Below are 24,267 nucleotides of genomic sequence, written 5' to 3'. Positions count from 1 at the left end.
ACCACTACCCTCTTCCTCCTCTGCACCACTACCCTCCTACTCCTCTGCACCACTACCCTCCTCCTCCTCTGCACCACTACCCTCCTCCTCCTCTGCACCACTACCCTGCTCCTCCTCTGCACCACTACCCTCCTCCTCCTCTGCACCACTACCCTCCTCCTCCTCTGCACCACTACCCTGCTCCTCCTCTGCACCACTACCCTCCTCCTCCTCTGCACCACTACCCTCCTCCTCCTCTGCACCACTACCCTCCTCCTCCTCTGCACCACTACCCTTCCCTATCTGCAACACTACCCTCCTCCTCCTCTGCACCACTACCTTCCTCCTTCTCTGCACCACTACCCTCCTCCTCTGCACCACTACCCTCCTCCTCCTCTGCATCACTACCCTCCTCCTCCTTTGCATCACTACCCTCCTCCTCTGCACTACAACCCTCCTCTTCCACTGCATCACTACCCTCCTCCTATGCATCACTACCCTCCTCCTATGCACCACTACCCTCCTCTTCCACTGCACCACTACCCTCCTCCTCCTCTGCACCACTGCTCTCCTGCTCCGCATTACTACCCTCTTCCTCCTTTACACCACTACCCTCCTCCTCCTCTGCACCACTACCCTCCTCCTCTGCACCGCTACCCTCCTACTCCTATGCACCACTACCCTCCTCCTCCACTGCACCACTACCGTCCTCCTCTGCACCACTACCCTACTACTCCTCTGCACCACTACCCTGCTACTCCTCTGCACTACTACCCTCCTCCTCCTCTGCACCACTACCCTCCTCCTCCTCTGCAACACTACCCTCCTCCTCCTCTGCATCACTACTCTCCTCTTTCTCTGCACCACTACCCTGCTACTCCTCTGCACAACTACCCTCTTCGTCCTCAGCACCACTACCCTCCTACTCCTCTGCACCACTACCCTTCTCCTCCACTGCACCACTACCGTCCTCCTCTGCACCACTACCCTCCTCTTCCTCTGCACCACTACCCTGCTACTCCTCTGCACTACTACCCTCCTCCTCCTCTGCACCACTACCCTGCTCCTCCTCTGCACCACTACCCTCCTCCTCCTCTGCACCACTACCCTCCTCCTCCTCTGCACCACTACCCTCCTCCTCCACTGCACCACTACCCTCATCCCCCTCCTCTGCACCACTACCCTCCTCCTCTGCACCACTACCCTCCTCCTCCTCTGCACAACTTCTCTCCCCCATCTGCACCACTACCCTCCTCCTCCTCTGCACCACTACCCTCCTCCTTCTCTGCACCACTACCCTTCTCCTCTGCACCACTACCCTCCTCCTCCTCTGCACCACTACCCTCCTCCTCCTCTGCAACACTACCCTCCTCCTATGCACCACAATCCTCCTCCTCGTCCGCACCACAATCTTCCTCCTCTGCACCACTACCCTGCTACTCCTCTGCACCACTACCCTCCTCCTCCTCTGCACCACTACCCTCCTCCTCCTCTGCACCACTACCCTCCTCCTCCTCTGCACCACTACCCTGCTCCTCCTCTGCACCACTACCCTCCTCCTCCTCTGCACCACTACCCTCCTCCTCCTCTGCACCACTACCCTCCTCCTCCTCTGCACCACTACCCTCCTCCTCCTCTGCACCACTACCCTCCTCCTCTGTACCACTACCCTCCCCCCTCTGCCCAACTACCCTCCTCCTCCACTGCACCACTACCCTCCTCCTCCTCTGCACCACTTCCCTCCCCCATCTGCACCACTACCCTCCTCCTCCTCTGCACCACTACCCTCCTTCTCTGCACCACTACCCTTCTCCTCTGCACCACTACCCTCCTCCTCCTCTGCACCACTACCCTCCTCCTCCTCTGCATCACTACCCTCCTCCTCTGCACCACAACCCTCGTCTTCCACTGCATCACTACCCTCCTCCTCTGCACCACTACCCTCCTCCTCCGAACCAGTACCCTCCTCCTCCTTTGCACCACAACCCTCCTCCTCGTCCGCACCACAATCTTCCTCCTCTGCACCACTACCCTGCTACTCCTCTGCACCACTACCCTCCTCCTCCTTTGCACCACAACCCTCCTCCTGCTCCGCACCACTACCCTCCTCCTCTGCACCACTACCCTGCTACTCCTCTGCACCACTACCCTACTCCTCCTCTGCACCACTACCCTCCTCCTCCTCTGCACCACTACCCTCCTCCTTCTCTGCACCACTACCCTCCTCTTCCTCTGCACCACTACCCTCCTCCTCCTCTGCACCACTACCCTCCTTCTCCTCTGCACCACTACCCTCCTCCTCCTCTGCACCACTACCCTCCTCCTCTGTACCACTACCCTCCCCCCTCTGCACAACTACTCTCTTCCTCCTCTGCACCACTACCCTCCTACTCCTCTGCACCACTACCCACCTCCTCCTCTGCACCACTACCCTCCTACTCCTCTGCACCACAACCCCCCTCCTCCTCTGCACCACAACCCTCCACCTCCTACGCACCACTACCCTCCTCCTCTGCACCAATACACTGCTACTCCTCTGCACCACTACCCTCCTCCTCCTCTGCACCACTACCCTCCTCCTCCTCTGCACCACTACCCTGCTACTTCTCTGCACCACTACCCTCCTACTCCTCTGCACCACTACCCTCCTCCTCCACTGCACCACTACCCTCCTCCTCCTCTTCACCACTACCCTACTACTCCTCTGCACCACTACCCTGCTACTCCTCTGCACCACTACCTTCCTCCTCCTCTGCACCACTACCCTGCTACTCCTCTGCACCACTACCCTCCTCCTCCTCTGCACCTCTAACCTCCTCCTCCTCTGCACCACTACCCTCCTCCTCCTCTGCACCACTACCCTCCTTCTCCTCTGCACCACTACCCTGCTACTCCTCTGCACCACTACCCTCCTCTTCCTCCTCTGCACCACTACCCTGCTACTCCTCTCCACCACTACCCTCCTTCTCCTCTGCACCACTACCCTCCTCCTCCTCTGCACCACTACCCTACTACTCCTCTGCACCACTACCTTGCTACTCCTCTGCACCACTACCTTCCTCCTCCTCTGCACCACTACCCTGCTACTCCTCTGCACCACTACCCTCCTCCTCCTCTACACCTCTAACCTCCTCCTCCTCTGCACCACTACCCTCCTCCTCCTCTGCACCACTACCCTCCTTCTCCTTTGCACCACTACCCTGCTACTCCTCTGCACCACTACCCTCCTCCTCCTCCTCTGCACCACTACCCTGCTACTCCTCTCCACCACTACCCTCCTTCTCCTCTGCACCACTACCATCCTCCTCCTCTGTACCACTACCCTCCTCCTCCTCTGCACCACTACCCTCTTCCTCCACTGCACCACTTCCCTCCTTCTCCTCTGCATCACTACCCTCCTCCTCTGCACCACTTCCCTCCCCCTTCTGCACCACTACCCTCCTCCTCCTCTGCACCACTACCCTTCCCCATCTGCATCACTACCCTCCTCCTCCTCTGCACCACTACCTTCCTCCTTCTCTGCACCACTACCCTCCTGCTCTGCACCACTACCCTGCTCCTCCTCTGCATCACTACCCTCCTCCTCCTTTGCATCACTACCCTCCTCCTCTGCACCACAACCCTCCTCTTCTACTGCATCACTACCCTCCTCCTATGCACCACTACCCTCCTCCTCCACTGCACCACTACCCTCCTCCTCCTCTGCACCACTGCTCTCCTCCTCCGCATTACTACCCTCTTCCTCCTTTACACCACTACCCTCCTCCTCCTCTGCACCACTACCCTCCTCCTCTGCACCACTACCCTCCTACTCCTCTGCACCACTACCCTGCTACTCCTCTGCACCACTACCCTCCTCCTCCTTTGCACTACAACCCTCCCCCTGCTCCGCACCACTACCCTCGTCCTCTGCACCACTACCCTGCTACTCCTCTGCTCCACTACCGTGCTACTCCTCTACACCGCTACCACTGCTACTCCTGTGCACCACTACCCTCCTCCTCCACTGCACCACTACCCTCCTCCTCCTCTGCACCACTACTCTCCCTCCACTGCACAACTACCCTCCTCCTCCTCAGCACCACTACCCTCCTCCTCCTTTGCACCACTACCCTCCTCCTCCTCTGCACCACTACCCTCCTCCTCCTCTGCACCACTACCCTGCTACTCCTCTGCACCACTAATTTCCTCCTCCTCTGCACCACTACCCTCCTCCTCCTCTGCACCACTACCCTCTTACTCCTCTGCACCACTACCCTGATACTCCTCTGCACCACTACCCTGCTACTCCTCCGCACTACTACCCTCCTCCTCCTCTGCACCACTACCCTCCTCCTCCTCTGCACCACTGCTCTCCTCCTCCGCATTACTACCCTCTTCCTCCTTTGCACCACAACCCTCCTCCTCCTCCTCCGCACCACAATCCTCCTCCTCTGCACCACTACCCTGCTACTCCTCTGCACCACTACCCTGCTACTCCTCTGCACCACTACCCTCCTCCTCCTCTGCACCACCACCCTCCTCCTCCTCCTCTGCACGACAACCCTCCGCCTCCTCTGCACCACTACCCTCCTCTTCCTCTGCACCACTACCCTCCTCCTCTTCTGCACCACAACCCTCCTTCTCCTCTGCACCACTACCCTCCTCCTCCTCTGCACCACTACCCTCCTCCTCTGCACCACTACCCTGCTACTCCTCTGCACAACTACCCTGCTACTCCTCTGCACCACTACCCTGCTACTCCTCTGCACCACTACCCTCCTCCTCCTCTGCACCACTACCCTCCTCCTCCTCTGCACCACAACCCTCCGCCTCCTCTGCACCAATACCCTCCTCCTCCTATGCACCACAACCCTCCTACTCCTCTGCACCTCAACCCTCCTCCTCCTCTGCACCACTACCCTAAGTCTCCCCTGCATCACTACCCCCCTCCTCTGCACCACAACCCTCCTCCTCCGCACCACTACATTCCTCCTCTGCACCAATACACTGCTACTCCTCTGCACCACTACCCTCCTACTCCTCTGTACCACTACCCTCCTCCTCTGCACCACTACTCTGCTACTCCTCTGCACCACTACCCTGCTACTCCTCTGCACCACTACCTTCCTCCTCCTCTGCACTACTACCCTGCTACTCCTCTGCACCACTACCCTCCTCCTCCTCTGCAGCACTAACCTCCTCCTCCTCTGCACCACTACCCTCCTCCTCCTCTGCACCACTACCCTCCTACTCCTCTGCACCACTACCCTGCTACTCCTCTGCACCATTACCCTCCTCCTCCTCCTCTGCATCACTACCCTGCAACTCCTCTGCACCACTACCCAGCTAGTCCTCTGCACCACTACCCTCCTCCTCCTCTGCACCACTAACCTCCTCCTCCTCTGCACCACTACCCTCCTCCTCCTCTGCACCACTACCCTCCTACTCCTCTGCACCACTACCCTCCTCCTCCTCTGCACCACTACCCTCCTCCTCCTCTGCACCACTACTCTCCTCCTCCTCTGCACCGTTACCCTGCTACTCCTCTGCACCACTACCCTCCTCCTCCTCTGCACCACTACCCTCCTCCTCCTCTGCACCACTACCCTCCTCCTCCTCTGCACCACAACCCTCCTCTTCCACTGCATCACTACCCTCCTCCTCTGCACCACTACCCTCCTCCTCCACTGCACCACTACCCTCCTCCTCCTCTGCACCACTGCTCTCCTCTTCCGCATTACTACCCTCTTCCTGCTTTGCACCACTACCCTCCTCCTCCAAACCAGTATCCTCCTCCTCCTTTGCACCACAACCCTCCTCCTCCTCCACACCACAATCCTCCTCCTCTGCACCACTACCCTGCTACTCCTCTGCACCACTAACCCTCCTCCTCATTTGCACCACAACCCTCCTCCTGCTCCGCACTACTACCCTCCTCCTCTGCACCACTACTCTGCTACTCCTCTGCACCACCACCTTGCTACTCCTCTACACCACTATCCTGCTACTCCTCTGCACCACTACCCTCCTCCTCCTTTGCACCACAACCCTCCTCCTGCTCAGCACTACTACTCTCCTCCTCTGCACCACTGCTCTCCTCCTCCGCATTACTACCCTCTTCCTGCTTTGCACCACTACCCTCCTCCTCCGAACCAGTATCCTCCTCCTCCTTTGCACCACAACCCTCCTCCTCCTTCTCCACACCACAAACCTCCTCCTCTGCACCACTACCCTGCTACTCCTCTGCACCACAACCCTCCTCCTCCTTTGCACCACATCCCTCCTCCTCCTCCACACCACAATCCTCCTCCTCTGCGCCACTACCCTGCTACTCCTCAGCACCACTACCCTCCTCTTCCTCTGCACCAGTTCCCTCCTCTTCCTCTGCACCACTACTCTCCTTCTCCTTTGCACCACTACCCTCCTCCTCCTTTGCACCACAACCATCCTCCTGCTCCGCACCACTACCCTCCTCCTCTGCACCACTACCCTGCTACTCCTCTGCACAACTACCCTGATACTCCTCTACACCACTACCCCTGCTACTCCTCTGCACCACTACCTTCCTCCTCCTCTGCATCACTACCCTCCTATTCCTCTGCACCACAACCCTCCTCCTCCTCTGCACCACCACCCTCCTCCTCCTCTGCACCACTACCCTCCTCCTCCTCTGCACCACTACCCTTCTCTTCCTCTGCACCACTACCCTCCTCCTCCTCTGCACCACTACCCTCCTCCTCCTCTGCACCACTACCCTCCCCCATCTGCACCACTACCCTCCTGCTCTGCACCACTACCCTCCTCCTTCTCTGCACCATTACCCTCCTCCTCTGCACCACTCCCCTCCTCCTCCTCTGCACCACTACCCTCCTCCTCCTTTGCACCACAACCCTCCTCCTGCTCCGCACTACTACCCTCCTCCTCTGCACCACTACCCTCCTCCTCCACTGCACCACTACCCTCCTCCTCCTCTGCACCACTGCTCTCCTCCTCCGCATTACTACCCTCTTCCTGCTTTGCACCACTACCCTCCTCCTCCGAACCAGTATCCTCCTCCTCCTTTGCACCACAACCCTCCTCCTGCTCCGCACTACTACCCTCCTCTGCACCACTACCCTCCTCCTCCTCTGAACCACTACCCTCCTCCTCCACTGCACCACTACTCTGCTACTCCTCTGCACCACTACCTTGCTACTCCTCTACACCACTACCCTCCTCCTCCTCTGCACCACTAACCTCCTCCTTCTTTGCACCACAACCCTCCTCCTGCTCCGCACTACTACCCTCCTCCTCTGCACCACTACCCTCCTCCTCCACTGCACCACTACCCTCCTCCTCCTCTGCACCACTGCTCTCCTCCTCCGCATTACTACCCTCTTCCTGCTTTGCACCACTACCCTCCTCCTCCGAACCAGTATCCTCCACCTCCTTTGCACCACAACCCTCCTCCTCCTCCACACCACAATCCTCCTCCTCTGCACCACTACCCTGCTACTCCTCTGCACCACTACCCTCCTCCTCCTCTGCACCACAACCCTCCTCCTCCTCCACACCACAATCCTCCTCCTCTGCACCACTACACTGCTACTCCTCTGCACCACTACCTTCCTCCTCCTCTGCACCACTACCCTGCTACTCCTCTTCACCACTACCCTCCTCCTTCTCTACAGCACTAACCTCCTCCTCCTCTGCACCACTACCCTCCTCCTCCTCTGCACCACTACCCTCCTACACCTCTGCACCACTACCCTGCTACTCCTCTGCACCACTACCCTCCTCCTCCTCTTTTGCATCACTACCCTGCTACTCCTCTGCACCACTACCCATCTAGTCCTCTGCACCACTACCCTCCTCCTCCTCTGCACCACTAACCTCCTCCTCCACTGCACCACTACCCTCCTCCTCCTCTGCACCACTACCCTCCTACTCCTCTGCACCACTACCCTCCTCCTCCTCTGCACCACTGCCCTCCTCCTCCTCTGCACCACTACCCTCCTCCTCCTCTGCACCACTACCCTGCTACTCCTCTGCACCACTACCCTCCTCCTCCTCTGCACCACTACCCTTCTCCTCCTCTGCATCACTACCCTCCTCCTCTGCACCACAACCCTCCTCTTCCACTGCATCACTACCCTCCTCCTCTGCACCACTACCCTGCTACTCCTCTGCACCACTACCCTCCTCCTCCTCTGCACCACTACCCTCCTACTCCTCTGCACCACTACCCTCCTCCTCCTCTGCACCACTGCCCTCCTCCTCCTCTGCACCACTACCCTCCTCCTCCTCTGCACCACTACCCTGCTACTCCTCTGCACCACTACCCTCCTCCTCCTCTGCACCACAACCCTCCTCCTCCTCTACACCACAATCCTCCTCCTCTGCACCACTACCCTGCTACTCCTCTGCACCACTTCCCTCCTCCTCCTTTGCACCACAACCCTCCTCCTGCTCAGCACTACTACCCTCCTCCTCTGCACCACTACCCTGCTACTCCTCTGCACCACTACCTTGCTACTCCTCTACACCACTACCCTGCTACTCCTCTGCACCACTACCCTCCTCCTCCTTTGCACCACAACCCTCCTCCTGCTCCGCACTACTACTCTCCTCCTCTGCACCACTACCCTCCTCCTCCACTGCACCATTACCCTCCTCCTCCTCTGCACCACTACCCTGCTCCTCCTCTGCACCACTACCCTCCTTCTCCTTTGCACCACTACCCTCCTCCTCCTTTGCACCACAACCCTCCTCCTGCTCCGCACCACTACCCTCCTCCTCTGCACCACTACCCTGCAACTCCTCTGCACAACTACCCTGATACTCCTCTACACCACTACCCCTGCTACTCCTCTGCACCACTACCCTCCTCCTCCTCTGCACCACTACCCTCCTCCTCCTCTGCATCAGTACCCTTCTCCTCCTCTGCACCACTACCCTCCTATTCCTCTGCACCACAACCCTCCTCCTCCTCTGCACCACTACCCTCCTCCTCCTCTGCACCACTACCCTCCTCCTCCTCTGCATCACTACCCTCCTCTTCCTCTGCACCACCACCCTCCTCCTCCTCTGCACCACTACCCTCCTCCTCCTCTGCACCACTACCCTTCTCTTCCTCTGCACGACTGCCCTCCTCCTCCTCTGCACCACTACCCTGCTACTCCTCTGCACCACTTCCCTCCTCCTCCTCTGCACCACTACCCTTCTCCTCCTCAGTACCACTACCCTGCTACTCCTCTGCACCACTACCCTCCTACTCCTCTGCACCACTATCCTCCTCCTCCACTGCACCACTACCCTCCTCCTCCTCTGCACCACTACCCTGCTACTCCTCTGCACCCCTACCTTCCTCCTCCTCTGCACCACAACCCTGCTACTCCTCTACACCACTACCCTCCTCCTCCTCTGCACCACTAACCTCCTCCTCCTCTGCACCACTACCCTCCTCCTCCTCTGCACCACTACCCTCCTACTCCTCTGCACCACTACCCTGCTACTCCTCTGCACCACTACCCTCCTCCTCCTCTGCACCACTACCCTGCTACTCCTCTGCACCACTACCCTGCTACTCCTCTGCACCACTACCCTCCTCCTCCTCTGCACCACTACCCTCCTCCTCTGCACCACTACCCTGCTACTCCTCTGCACCACTACCCTCCTACTCCTCTGCACCACAACCCTCCTCCTCCACTGCACCACTACCCTCCTCCTCTTCCTCTGCACCACTAACCTCCTCCTCTGCACCACTAACCTCCTCCTCCTCTGCACCACTACCCTCCTCCTCTGCACCACTACCCTCCTACTCTGCACCACTATCCTCCTACTCCTCTGCACCACTACCCTCCTCCTCCTCTGCACCACTACCCTGCTACTCCTCTGCACCACTACCCTCCTCCTCCTCTGCATCACTACCCTCCTCCTCTGCCCCACTAACCTCCTCCTCCTCTGCACCACTACCCTCCTACTCCTCTGCACCACTACCCTCCTCCTACTCTGCACCACTTCCCTGCTACTCCTCTGCACCACTACCCTCCTCCTCCTCTGCACCACTAACCTGCTCCTTATCTGCACCACTACTCTCTTCCTCCTGTGCACCACTACCCTCCTCTTCCTCTGCATCACTACTTTGCTACTGCTCTGCACCACAACCCTCCTCCTCGTCTGCACCACTACCCTCCTCCTCCTCTGCACCACTACCCTCCTCTTCCTCTGCACCACAACCCTCCTCCTGCTCCGCACCACTACCCTCCTCCTCTGCACCACTACCCTGCAACTCCTCTGCACAACTACCCTGATACTCCTCTACACCACTACCCCTGCTACTCCTCTGCACCACTACCCTCCTCCTCCTCTGCACCACTACCCTCCTCCTCCTCTGCATCACTACCCTCCTCTTCCTCTGCACCACCACCCTCCTCCTCCTCTGCACCACTACCCTCCTCCTCCTCTGCACCACTACTCTTCTCTTCCTCTGCACCACTACCCTCCTCCTCCTCTACACCACTACCCTGCTACTCCTCTGCACCACTTCCCTCCTCCTCCTCTGCACCACTACCCTTCTACTCCTCAGTACCACTACCCTGCTACTCCTCTGCACCACTACCCTCCTAATCCTCTGCACCACTATCCTCCTCCTCCACTGCACCACTACCCTCCTCCTCCTCTGCACCACTACCCTGCTACTCCTCTGCACCCCTACCTTCCTCCTCCTCTGCACCACTACCCTGCTACTCCTCTACACCACTACCCTCCTCCTGCTCTGCACCACTAACCTCCTCCTCATCTGCACCACTACCCTCCTCCTCCTCTGCACCACTACCCTCCTACTCCTCTGCACCACTTTCCTGCTACTCCTCTGCACCACTACCCTCCTCCTCCTCTGCACCACTACCCTGCTACTCCTCTGCACCACTACCCTGCTACTCCTCTGCACCACTACCCTCCTCCTCCTCTGCACCACTACCCTCCTCCTCTGCACCACTACCCTGCTACTCCTCTGCACCACTACCCTCCTACTCCTCTGCACCACAACCCTCCTCCTCCTCTGCACCACTACCCTCCTCCTCTTCCTCTGCACCACTAACCTCCTCCTCTGCACCACTAACCTCCTCCTCCTCTGCACCACTACCCTCCTCCTCTGCACCACTACCCTCCTACTCCTCTGCACCACTACCCTCCTACTCCTCTGCACCACTACCCTCCTCCTCCTCTGCACCACTACCCAGCTACTCCTCTGCACCACTACCCTCCTCCTCCTCTGCATCACTACCCTCCTCCTCTGCCCCACTAACCTCCTCCTCCTCTGCACCACTACCCTCCTACTCCTCTGCACCACTACCCTCCTCCTATTCTGCACCACTACCCTGCTACTCCTCTGCACCACTACCCTCCTCCTCCTCTGCACCACTACCCTCCTCCTCCTCTGCACCACTACCCTCCTCTTCCTCTGCACCACTGCCCTGCTCCTCCTCTGCACCACTACTCTCCTCCTCTGCACCACTACCCTCCACCTCCTCTGCACCAATACACTCCTCCTCCACTGCACCAATACCCTCCTCCTCCACTGCACCACTACCCTCCTCCTCATCTGCACGCCTTCCCTCCTCCTCTGTACCACTACCCTCCCCCCTCTGCACAACTACCCTCCTCCTCTGCACCACTACCCTTCTCCTCCTCTGCACCACTACCCTCCCCCCTCTGCACCACTACCCTCCTCCTCCTCTGCACCACTACCCTCCTCCTTCTCTGCACCACTACCCTCCTCCTCTGCACCACTACCCTCCTCCTCCTCTGCACCACTACCCTCCTCCTCCTCCTCTGCATCACTACCCTCCTCCAATGCACCACAACCCTCCTCTTCCACTGCATCACTACCCTCCTCTGCACCACTACCCTCCTCCTCCACTGCACCACTACCCTCCTCCTCCTCTGCACCACTGCTCTCCTCCTCCGGATTACTACCCTCTTCCTCCTTTGCACTACTACCCTCCTCCTCCGAACCAGTATCCTCCTCCTCCTCCGAACCAGTATCCTCCTCCTCCTCTTCACCACAACCCTCCTCCTCCTCCGCACCACTACCCTCCTCCTCTGCACCACTACCCTCCTGCTACTCTGCACCACTACCTTGCTACTCCTCTGCACCACTACCCTCCTCCTCCTTTGCACCTCAACCCTCCTCCTCTGCACCACTACCCTGCTACTCCTCTGCCCCACTACCCTCCTCCCCCTTTGCACCACAACCCTCCTCCTGCTCCGCACCAATACCCTCCTCCTCTGCACCACTACCCTCCTCCTCTGCACCACTACCCTGCTACTCCTCTACACCACTAACCCTGCTACTCCTCTGCACCCCTACCCTCCTCCTCCTCTGCACCACTACCCTCCTACTCCTCTGCACCACTACCCTCCTCCTCCTCTGCACCACTACCCTCCTCCTCCTCTGCACCACTACCCTCCTCCTCCACTGCACCACTACCCTCCCCCCTCTGCACAACTACCCTCTTCCTCCTCTGCACCACTACCCTCCTGCTCCTCTGCAACACTACCCTCCTGCTCCTCTGCACCACTACCCTCCTACTCCTCTGCACCACAACTCTCCTCCTACTCTGCACCACCAATCTCCTTCTCCTCTACATCACTACCCTCCTCCTCTGCACCAATACACTGCTACTCCTCTGCACCACTACCCTCCTCCTCCTCTGCACCACTACCCTCCTCCTCCTCTGCACCACTACCCTGCTACTCCTCTGCACAACTACCCTCTACTCCTCTGCACCACTACCCTCCTCCTCCACTGAACCACTACCCTCCTCCTCCTCTGCACCACTACCCTACTACTCCTCTGCAACACTACCCTTCTACTCCTCTGCACCACTACCTTCCTCCTCCTCTGCACCACTACCCTGCTACTCCTCTGCACCACTACCCTCCTCCTCCTCTGAACGACTAACCTCCTCCTACTCTGCACCACTACCCTCCTCCTCCTCTGCACCATTACCCTCCTACTCCTTTGCACCACTACCCTGCTACTCCTCTGCACCACTACCTTCCTTCTCCTCCTCTGCACCACTACTCTGCTACTCCTCTGCGCCACTACATACCTCCTCCTCTGCACCATTACCCTCCCCCCTCTGCACTACTACCCACCTCCCCCTCTGCACCACTACCCTCCTACTCCTCTACACCACTACCCTCCTCCTCCTCTGCACCACAACCCTCCTTCTCCTCCTCTGCATCACTACCTTCCTCCTCTGCACTACAACCCCCCTCCTCCTCCTCCTCTGCATTGCTACCCTCCTCCTCCACTGCACCACTACCCTCCTCCTCCTCTGCACCACTACCCTCCCCCACTGCACAACTACCCTCCTCCTCCTCAGCACCACTACCCTCCTCCTCCTCTGCACCACTACCCTGCTACTCCTCTGCACCACTTCCCTCCTCCTCCTCTGCACCACTACCCTTCTCCTCCTCTGTACCACTACCCTGCTACTCCTCTGCACCACTACCCTCCTACTCCTCTGCATCACTATCCTCCTCCTCCTCCACTGCACCATTACCCTCCTCCTCCTCTGCACCACTACCCTGCTACTCCTCTGCACCACTACCTTTCTCCTCCTCTGCACCAGTACCTTCCTCCTCCTCTGCACTACTACCCTGCTACTCCTCTGCACCACTACCCTCCTCCTCCTCTGCACCACTAACCTCCTCCTCATCTGCACCACTTCCCTCCTCCTCCTCTGCACCACTACCCTTCTACTCCTCTGCACCACTACTCTGCTACTCCTCTGCACCACTACCCTCTTCCTCCTCTGCACCACTACCCTCCTCCTCTGCACCACTCCCCTGCTACTCCTCTGCACCACTACCCTCCTATTCCTCTGCACCACAACCCTCCTCCTCCTCTGCACCACTACCCTCCTCCTCCTCCTCTGCACCACTAACCTCCTCCTCCTCTGCACCACTAACCTCCTCTTCCGCTGCACCACTACCCTCCTCCTCTGCACCACTACCCTCCTACTCCTCTGCACCACTACCCTCCTACTCCTCTGCACCACTACCCTCCTCCTCCTCTGCACCACTACCCTCCTCCTCCTCTGCACCACTACCCTGCTACTCCTCTTCACCACTACCCTCCTCCTCCTCTGCACCACTACCCTCCTCCTCTGCACCACTACCCTGCTACTCCTCTGCACCACTACCCTCCTACTCCTCTGCACCACAACCCTCCTCCTCCTCTGCACCACTACCCTCCTCCTCCTCCTCTGCACCACTAACCTCCTCCTCCTCTGCACCACTAACCTCCTCCTCCTCTGCACCACTACCCTCCTCCTCTGCACCACTACTCTCCTACTCCTCTGCACCACTACCCTCCTCCTCCTCTGCACCACTACCCTCCTCCTCCTCCTCCTCTGCACCACTACCCTGCTACTCCTCTGCACCACTACCCTGCTACTCCTCTGCACCACTACCTTCCTCCTCTGCACGACTACCCTGCTACTCCTCTGCACCACTACCTTCCACCTCCTCTGCACCACTAACCTCCTCCTCCTCTGCACCACTACCCTCCTCCTCCTATGCACCACAACCCTCCTCCTCCTCTGCACCACTAACCTCCTCCTCCTCTGCACCACTACCCTCCTCCTCCTCTGCATCACTACCCTCTTACTCCTCTGCACCACTACCCTGATACTCCTCTGCACCACTACCCTCCTCCTCCTCTGCACCACTACCCTCTTACTCCTCTGCACCACTACCCTCCTCCTCCTCTGCACCACTACCCTCTTACTCCTCTGCACCACTACCCTGATACTCCACTGCACCACAACCCTCCTCCTCCTCTGCACCACTAACCTCCTCCTCCTCTGCACCACTACCCTCCTCCTCCTCTGCATCACTACCCTCTTACTCCTCTGCACCACTACCCTGATACTCCTCTGCACCACTACCCTCCTCCTCCTCTGCACCACTACTTTGCAAGTCCTCTGCACCACTATCCTGCTACTCCTCTGCACCACTACCCTCCTCCTCCTCTGCACCACTTCCCTCCTCCTCTGTACCACTACCCTCCCCCCTCTGCACAACTACCCTCCTTCTCCTCTGCACCACTACCCTCTTCCTCCTCTGCACCACTACCCTCCCCCATCTGCACCACTACCGTCCTCCTCCTCTGCACCACTACCCTCCTCCTTCTCTGCACCACTACCCTCCTCCTCCTCCTTTGCATCACTACCCTCCTCCTCTGCACTACAATCATCCTCCTCCTCCTCTGCATTGCTACCCTCCTCCTCCACTGCACAACTACCCTCCTCCCCCTCTGCACCACTACCCTCCTACTCCTAAACACCACTACCCTCCTCCTCCACTGCACCACTACCCTCCTCCTCCTCCTCTGCACCACTTCCCTCCTCCTCTGTACCACTACCCTCCCCCCTCTGCACAACTACCCTCCTCCTCCTCTGCACCACTACCCTCCTCCTTCTCTGCACCACTACCCTCCTCCTCTGCACAACTACCCTCCTCCCCCTCTGCACCACTACCCTCCTACTCCTCAACCCCACTACCCTCCTCCTCCTCTGCACCACAACCCTCCTCCTCCTCCTTTGCATCACTACCCTCCTCCTCTGCACTACAATCCTCCTCCTCCTCCTCTGCATTGCTACCCTCCTCCTCCACTGCACAACTACCCTCCTCCCCCTCTGCACCACTACCCTCCTACTCCTAAACACCACTACCCTCCTCCTCCACTGCACCACTACCCTCCTCCTCCTCCTCTGCACCACTTCCCTCCTCCTCTGTACCACTACCCTCCCCCCTCTGCACAACTACCTTCCTCCTCCTCTGCACCACTACCCTCCTCCTCCTCAGCACCACTACCCTCCCCCCACTGCACAACTACCCTCCTCCTCTTCAGCACCACTACCCTCCTCCTCCTCTGCACCACTACCCTGCTACTCCTCTGCACCACTTCCCTCCTCCTCCTCTGCACCACTACCCTTCTCCTCCTCAGTACCACTACCCTGCTACTCCTCTGCACCACTACCCTCCTACTCCTCTGCACCACTATCCTCCTCCTCCACTGCACCACTACCCTCCTCCTCCTCTGCACCACTACCCTCCTCCTCCTCCTCTGCACCACTAACCTCCTCCTCCTCTGCACCACTAACCTCCTCTTCCGCTGCACCACTACCCTCCTCCTCTGCACCACTACCCTCCTACTCCTCTGCACCACTACCCTCCTACTCCTCTGCACCAATACCCTCCTCCTCCTCTGCACCACTACCCTCCTCCTCTGCATCACTACCCTCCTGCTCTGCCCCACTACCCTCCTCCTCCTCTACACCACTACCCTCCTACTCCTCTGCACCACTACCCTCCTCCTCCTCTGCACCACTACCCTGCTACTCCTCTGCACCACTACCCTCCTCCTCCTTTGCACCACTACCCTGCTATTCCTCTTCACCACTACCCTCCTCCTCCTCTGCACCACTACCCTCCTCCTCTGCACCACTACCCTGATACTCCTCTGCACCACTACCCTCCTACTCCTCTGCACCACAACCCTCCTCCTCCTCTGCACCACTACCCTCCTCCTTCTCCTCTGCACCACTAACCTCCTCCTCCTCTGCACCACTAACCTCCTCCTCCTCTGCACCACTACCCTCCTCCTCTGCACCACTACCCTCCTCCTCCTCTGCACCACTACCCTGCTACTCCTCTGCACCACTACCCTGCTACTCCTCTGCACCACTACCTTCCTCCTCCTTTGCACGACTACCCTGCTACTCCTCTGCACCACTACCCTCCTCCTCCTCTGCACCACTAACCTCCTCCTCCTCTGCACCACTACCCTCCTCCTCCTCTGCACCACAACCCTCCTCCTCCTCCTCTGCACCACTAACCTCCTCCTCCTCTGCACCACTACCCTCCTCCTCCTCTGCACCACTACCCACTTACTCCTCTGCACCACTACCCTCCTCCTCCTCTGCACCACTACCCTCTTACTCCTCTGCACCACTACCCTGATACTCCTCTGCACCACTACCCTCCTCCTCCTCTGCACCACTACCCTGCAAGTCCTCTGCACCACACTCCTGCGACTCCTCTACACCACAACCCTCCTCCTCCTCTGCACCACTAACCTCCTCCTCCTCTGCACCACTACCCTCATCCTCCTCTGCACCACTACCCTCTTACTCCTCTGCACCACTACCCTGATACGCCTCTGCACCACTACCCTCCTCCTCCTCTGCACCACTACCCTGATACTCCTCTGCACCACTATCCTGCTACTCCTCTGCACCACTACCCTCCTCCTCCTCTGCACCACTTCCCTCCTCCTCTGTACCACTACCCTCCCCCCTCTGCACAACTACCCTCCTCCTCCTCTGCACCACTACCCTCCTCCTCCTCTGCACCACTACCCTCCTCCATCTGCACCACTACCCTCCTCCTCCTCTGCACCACTACCCTCCTCCTTCTCTGCACCACTACCCTCCTCCTCTGCACAACTACCCTCCTCCCCCTCTGCACCACTACCCTCCTACTCCTCAACACCACTTCCCTCCTCCTCCTCTGCACCACAACCCTCCTCCTCCTCCTTTGCATCACTACCCTCCTCCTCTGCACTACAATCCTCCTCCTCCTCCTCTGCATTGCTACCCTCCTCCTCCACTGCACAACTACCCTCCTCCCATTCTGCACCACTACCCTCCTACTCCTAAACACCACTACCCTCCTCCTCCACTGCACCACTACCCTCCTCCTCCTCCTCTGCACCACTTCCCTCCTCCTCTGTACCACTACCCTCCCCCCTCTGCACAACTACCCTCCTCCTCCTCTGCACCACTACCCTCCTCCTCCTCAGCATCACTACCCTCCCCCCACTGCACAACTACCCTCCTCCTCTTCAGCACCACTACCCTCCTCCTCCTCTGCACCACTACCCTGCTACTCCTCTGCACCACTTCCCTCCTCCTCCTCTGCACCACTACTCTTCTCCTCCTCAGTACCACTACCCTGCTACTCCTCTGCACCACTACCCTCCTACTCCTCTGCACCACTATCCTCCTAATCCAATGCACCACTACCCTCCTCCTCCTCTGCACCACTACCCTGCTAGTCCTCTACACCACTACCCTTCTCCTCCTCTGCACCACTAACCTCCTCCTCATCTGCACCACTACCCTCCTCCTCCTCTGCACCACTACCTTCCTACTCCTCTGCACCACTACCCTGCTACTCCTCTGCACCACTACTCTCCTCCTCCTCTGCACCACTACCCTGCTACTCATCTGCACCACTACCCTGCTACTCCTCTGCACCACTACCCTCCTCCTCCTCTGCACCACTACCCTCCTCCTCTGCACCACTACCCTGCTACTCCTCTGCACCACTACCCTCCTCCTCTGCACCACTACCCTCCTACTCCTCTGCACCACTACCCTCCTACTCCTCTGCACCACTACCCTCCTCCTCTGCACCACTACCCTGCTGCTCCTCTGCACCACTACCCTCCTCCTCCTCTGCATCACTACCCTCCTCCTCTGCCCCACTACCCTCCTCCTCCTCTGCACCACTACCCTCCTACTCCTCTGCACCACTACCCACCTCCTACTCTGCACCACTACCCTGCTACTCCTCTTCACCACTACCCTCCTCCTCCTCTGCACCACTAACCTCCTCCTTATCTGCACCACTACTCTCCTCCTCCTGTGCACCACTACCCTCCTCCTCCTCTGCATCACTACTTTGCTAATGCTCTGCACCACAACCCTCCTCCTCGTCTGCCCCACTACCCTCCTCCTCCTCTGCACCACTACCCTCCTCTTCCTCTGCACCACTACCCTGCTCCTCCTCTGCACCACTACTCTCCTCCTCTGCACTACTACCCTCCACCTCCTCTGCACCAATACCCTCCTCCTCCACTGCACCAATACCCTCCTCCTCCACTGCACCACTACCCTCCTCCTCATCTGCACCCCTTCCCTCCTCCTCTGCACCACTACCTTCCCCCCTCTGCACAACTACCCTCCTCCTCTGCACCACTACCCTCCTCCTCCTCCTCTGCACCACTACCCTCCCCCCTCTGCACCAATACCCTCCTCCTCCTCTGCACCACTACCCTCCTCCTTCTCTGCACCACTACCCTCCTCCTCTGCACCACTACCCTCCTCCTCCTCTGCACCACTACCCTCCTCCTCCTCCTCTGCATCACTACCCTCCTCCTCTGCACCACAACCCTCCTCTTCCACTGGATCACTACTCTCCTCCTCTGCACCACTACCCTCCTCCTCCACTGCACCACTCCCCTCCTCCTCCTCTGCACCACTGCTCTCCTCCTCCGGATTACTACCCTCTTCCTCCTTTGCACTACTACCCTCCTCCTCCGAACCAGTATCCTCCTCCTCCTCCGAACCAGTATCCTCCTCCTCCTCTTCACCACAACCCTCCTCCTTCTCCGCACCACTACCCTCCTCCTCTGCACCACTACCCTCCTACTACTCTGCACCACTACCCTGCTACTCCTCTGCACCACTACCCTCCTCCTCCTTTGCACCACAACCCTCCTCCTCTGCACCACTACCCTGCTACTCCTCTTCCCCACTACCCTCCTCCCCCTTTGCACCACAACCCTCCTCCTGCTCCGCACCACTACCCTCCTCCTCTGCACCACTACCCTCCTTCTCTGCACCACTACCCTGCTACCCCTCTACACCACTAACCCTGCTACTCCTCTGCACCTCTACCCTCCTCCTCCTCTGCACCACTTTCCTCCTCCTCTGCACCACTACCCTCCTCCTCCTCTGCATCACTTCCCGCCTCCTCCTCTGCACCACTACCCTCCTCCTCCTCCTCTGCACCACTACCCTCCTCCTCCTCTGCACCACTACCCTCCTCCTCCTCTGCACCACTACCCTCCTCTTCCTCTGCACCACTACCCTGCTACTCCTCTGTACCACTACCCTTCTCCTCTGCACCACTACCCTCCTCCTCCGTACCACTACCCTCCTCCTCCTCTGCACCACTAACCTCCTCTTCCTCTGCACCACTACCCTCCTCCTCCTCTGCACCAGTACCCTCCTTCTCCTCTTCACCACTACCCTCCTCCTCCTCTGCACCACCACCCTCCTCCTTCTCTGCACCACTACCCTCCCCCCTCTGCACAACTACCCTCTTCCTCCTCTGCACCACTACCCTCCTACTCCTCTGCACCACTACCCTCCTCCTCCTCTACACCACTACCCTCCTCCTCCTCTGCACCACCACCCTCCTCCTTCTCTGCACCACTACCCTCCTCCCTCTGCACAACTACCCTCTTCCTCCTCTGCACCTCTACCCTCCTACTCCTCTGCACCACTACCCTCCTCCTCCTCTGCACCACTACCCTCTTTCTCCTCTGCATCACTACCCCCCTCCTCTGCACCACAACCCTCCTCCTCCTCCGCACCACTACCCTCCTCCTTTTCTGCACCACTACCCTCTTTCTCCTCTGCACCACAACCCTCTTCCTCCTCTGCACCACACCCCTCCTCCTCCTCCGCACCACTACCCTCCTCCTCTGCACCAATACACTGCTACTCCTCTGCACCACTACCCTCCTCCTCCTCTGCACCACTACCCTCCCTCTCCTCTGCACCACTACCCTGCTACTCCTCTGCACAACTACCCTCCTACTCCTCTGCACCACTACCCTCCTCCTCCACTGAACCACTACCCTCCTCCTCCTCTGCACCACTACCCTACTACTACTCTGCACCACTACCCTTCTACTCCTCTGCACCACTACCTTCCTCCTCCTCTGCACCACTACCCTGCTACTCTTCTGCACCACTACCCTCCTCCTCCTCTGAACGACTAACCTCCTCCTACTCTGCACCACTACCCTCCTCCTCCTCTGCACCACTACCCTCCTACTCCTCTGCACCACTACCCTGCTACTCCTCTGCACCACTACCCTCCTCCTCCTCCTCTGCACCACTACTCTGCTACTCCTCTGCACCACTACACACCTCCTCCTCTGCACCATTACCCTCCCCCCTCTGCACAACTACCCTCCTCCCCCTCTGCACCACTACCCTCCTACTCCTTTACACCACTACCCTCTTCCTCCTCTGCACCACAACCCTCCTTCTCCTCCTCTGCATCACTACCCTCCTCCTCTGCACTAAACCCTCCTCCTCCTCCTCTGCATTGCTACCCTCTTCCTCCACTGCACCACTACCCTCCTCCTCCTCTGCACCACTACCCTCCCCCACTGCACAACTACCCTCCTCCTCCTCAGCACCACTACCCTCCTCCTCCTCTGCACCACTACCCTGCTACTCCTCTGCACCACTTCCCTCCTCCTCTGCACCACTACCCTTCTCCTCCTCTGTACCACTACCCTGCTACTCCTCTGCACCACTACCCTCCTACTCCTCTGCATCACTATCCTCCTCCTCCTCCACTGCACCACTACCCTCCTCCTCCTCTGCACCACTACCCTGCTACTCCTCTGCACCACTACCTTCCTCCTCCTCTGCACCAGTACCTTCCTCCTCGTCTGCGCTACTACCCTGCTACTCCTCTGCACCACTACCCTCCTCCTCCTCTGCACCACTAACCTCCTCCTCATCTGCACCACTACCCTCCTCCTCCTCTGCACCACTACCCTTCTACTCCTCTGCACCACTACCCTGCTACTCCTCTGCACCACTACCCTCTTCCTCCTCTGCACCACTACCCTGCTACTCCTCTGCACCACTACCCTCCTCCTCTGCATCACTACCCTCCTGCTCTGCCCCACTACCCTCCTCCTCTTCTGCACCACTACCCTGCAACTCCTCTGCACCACTACCCTCCTCCTCCTCTGCACCACTACCCTGCTACTCCTCTGCACCACTACCCTCCTCCTCTGCATCACTACCCTCCTGCTCTGCCCCACTACCCTCCTCCTCTTCTGCACCACTAACCTGCAACTCCTCTGCACCACTACCCTCCTCCTCCTCTGCACCACTACCCTGCTACTCCTCTTCACCACTACCCTCCTCCTCCTCTGCACCACTACCCTCCTCCTCTGCACCACTACCCTGCTACTCCTCTGCACCACTACCCTCCTCCTCTGCACCACTACTCTCCTACTCTTCTGCACCACTACCCTCCTACTCCTCTGCACCACTACCCTCCTCCTCCTCTGCACCACTACCCTGCTACTGCTCTGCACCACTACCCTCCTCCTCCTCTGCATCACTATCCTCCTCCTCTGCCCCACTACCCTCTTCCTTCTCTGCACCACTAACCTCCTCCTCCTTAGCACAACTACCCTCCTCCTCCTCTGCACCACTACCCTGCTACTCCTCTGAACCACTACCCTCCTCCTCCTCTGCACCACTAACCTCCTCCTCCTCTGCACCACTACACTCTTCTTCCTCTGCACCACAACCCTCCTACTCCTCTGCACCACTACCCTCCTCCTCCTCTGCACCACTACCCTCCTCCTCCTTTGCACCACTAACCTCCTCCTCCTCTGCACCACTAACCTCCTCCTCCTCTGCACCACTACCCTCCTCCTCCTCTGCACCACTACCCTCCTCCTCCTCTGCACCACTACCCTCCTCCTCCTCTGCACCACTAACCTCCTCCTCCTCTGCACCACTAACCTCCTCCTCCTCTGCACCACTACCCTCCTCCTCTGCACCACTACTCTCCTACTCCTCTGCACCACTACCCTCCTACTCCTCTGCACCACTAACCTCCTCCTCATCTGCACCACTACCCTCCTCCTCCTCTGCACCACTACCCTTCTACTCCTCTGCACCACTACCCTGCTACTCCTCTGCACCACTACCCTCTTCCTCCTCTGCACCACTACCCTCCTCCTCTGCACCACTCCCCTGCTACTCCTCTTCACCACTACCCTCCTACTCCTCTGCACCACAACCCTCCTCCTCCTCTGCACCACTACCCTCCTCCTCCTCCTCTGCACCACTAACCTCCTCCTCCTCTGCACCACTAACCTCCTCTTCCGCTGCACCACTACCCTCCTCCTCTTCACCACTACCCTCCTACTCCTCTGCACCACTACCCTCCTACTCCTCTGCACCACTACCCTCCTCCTCCTCTGCACCACTACCCTGCTACTCCTCTGCACCACTACCCTCCTCCTCTGCATCACTACCCTCCTGCTCTGCCCCACTACCCTCCTCCTCCTCTGCACGACTACCCTGCTACTCCTCTGCACCACTACCCTCCTCCTCCTCTGCACCACTACCCTGCTACTCCTCTTCACCACTACCCTCCTCCTCCTCTGCACCACTACCCTCCTCCTCTGCACCACTACCCTGCTACTCCTCTGCACCACTACCCTCCTACTCCTCTGCACCACAACTCTCCTCCTCCTCTGCACCACTACCCTCCTCCTCCTCCTCTGCACCACTAACCTCCTCCTCCTCTGCACCACTAACCTCCTCCTCCTCTGCACCACTACCCTCCTCTTCTGCACCACTACTCTCCTACTCCTCTGCACCACTACCCTCCTACTCCTCTGCACCACTACCCTCCTCCTCCTCTGCACCACTACCCTGCTACTGCTCTGCACCACTACCCTCCTCCTCCTCTGCATCACTATCCTCCTCCTCTGCCCCACTACCCTTTTCCTTCTCTGCACCACTAACCTCCTCCTCCTTAGCACAACTACCCTCCTCCTCCTCTGCACCACTACCCTGCTACTCCTCTGCACCACTACCCTGCTACTCCTCTGCACCACTGCCCTCCTCCTTCTCTGCACCACTACCCTGCTACTCCTCTGAACCACTACCCTCCTCCTCCACTGCACCACTAACCTTCTCCTCCTCTGCACCACTACCCTCTTCTTCCTCTGCACCACAACCCTCCTACTCCTCTGCACCACTACCCTGCTACTCCTCTGCACCACTACCCTCCTACTCCTCTGCACCACTACCCTCCCACTCCTCTGCACCACTACCCTCCTCCTCCTCTGCACCACTACCCAGCTACTCCTCTGCATCACTACCCTCCTCCTCCTCTGCATCACTACCCTCCTCCTCTGCCCTACTACCCTCCTCCTCCTCTGCACCACTACCCTCCTACTCCTCTGCGCCACTACCCTCCTCCTCCTCTGCACCACTACCCTGCTACTCCTCTGCACCACTACCCTCCTCCTCCTCTGCACCACTAACCTTCTCCTCATCTGCACCACTACCCTCCTCCTCCTCTGCACCACTACCCTCCTACTCCTCTGCACCACTACCCTGCTACTCCTCTGCACCACTACCCTCCTCCTCCTCTGCACCACAACCCTCCTCCTCTGCA

General features: G+C 59.1%; 1 protein-coding gene across 4 annotated transcripts in view; it reads left to right on the top strand.

Annotated features, from left to right (window-relative positions):
* Window positions 1–24,267, top strand: part of LOC123749507 (uncharacterized) — a 114,740-nt gene that overhangs the window by 86,890 nt on the left and 3,583 nt on the right. The gene's annotated exons all lie outside the window — the stretch shown is intronic.

The sequence above is a fragment of the Procambarus clarkii genome, chromosome 42 (assembly GCF_040958095.1).
Source record: "Procambarus clarkii isolate CNS0578487 chromosome 42, FALCON_Pclarkii_2.0, whole genome shotgun sequence".
NCBI lineage: Eukaryota > Metazoa > Arthropoda > Malacostraca > Decapoda > Cambaridae > Procambarus > Procambarus clarkii.
The sequence above is the reverse complement of the archived record's forward strand: the minus strand, read 5'-3'. Positions and strand labels throughout refer to the sequence as shown.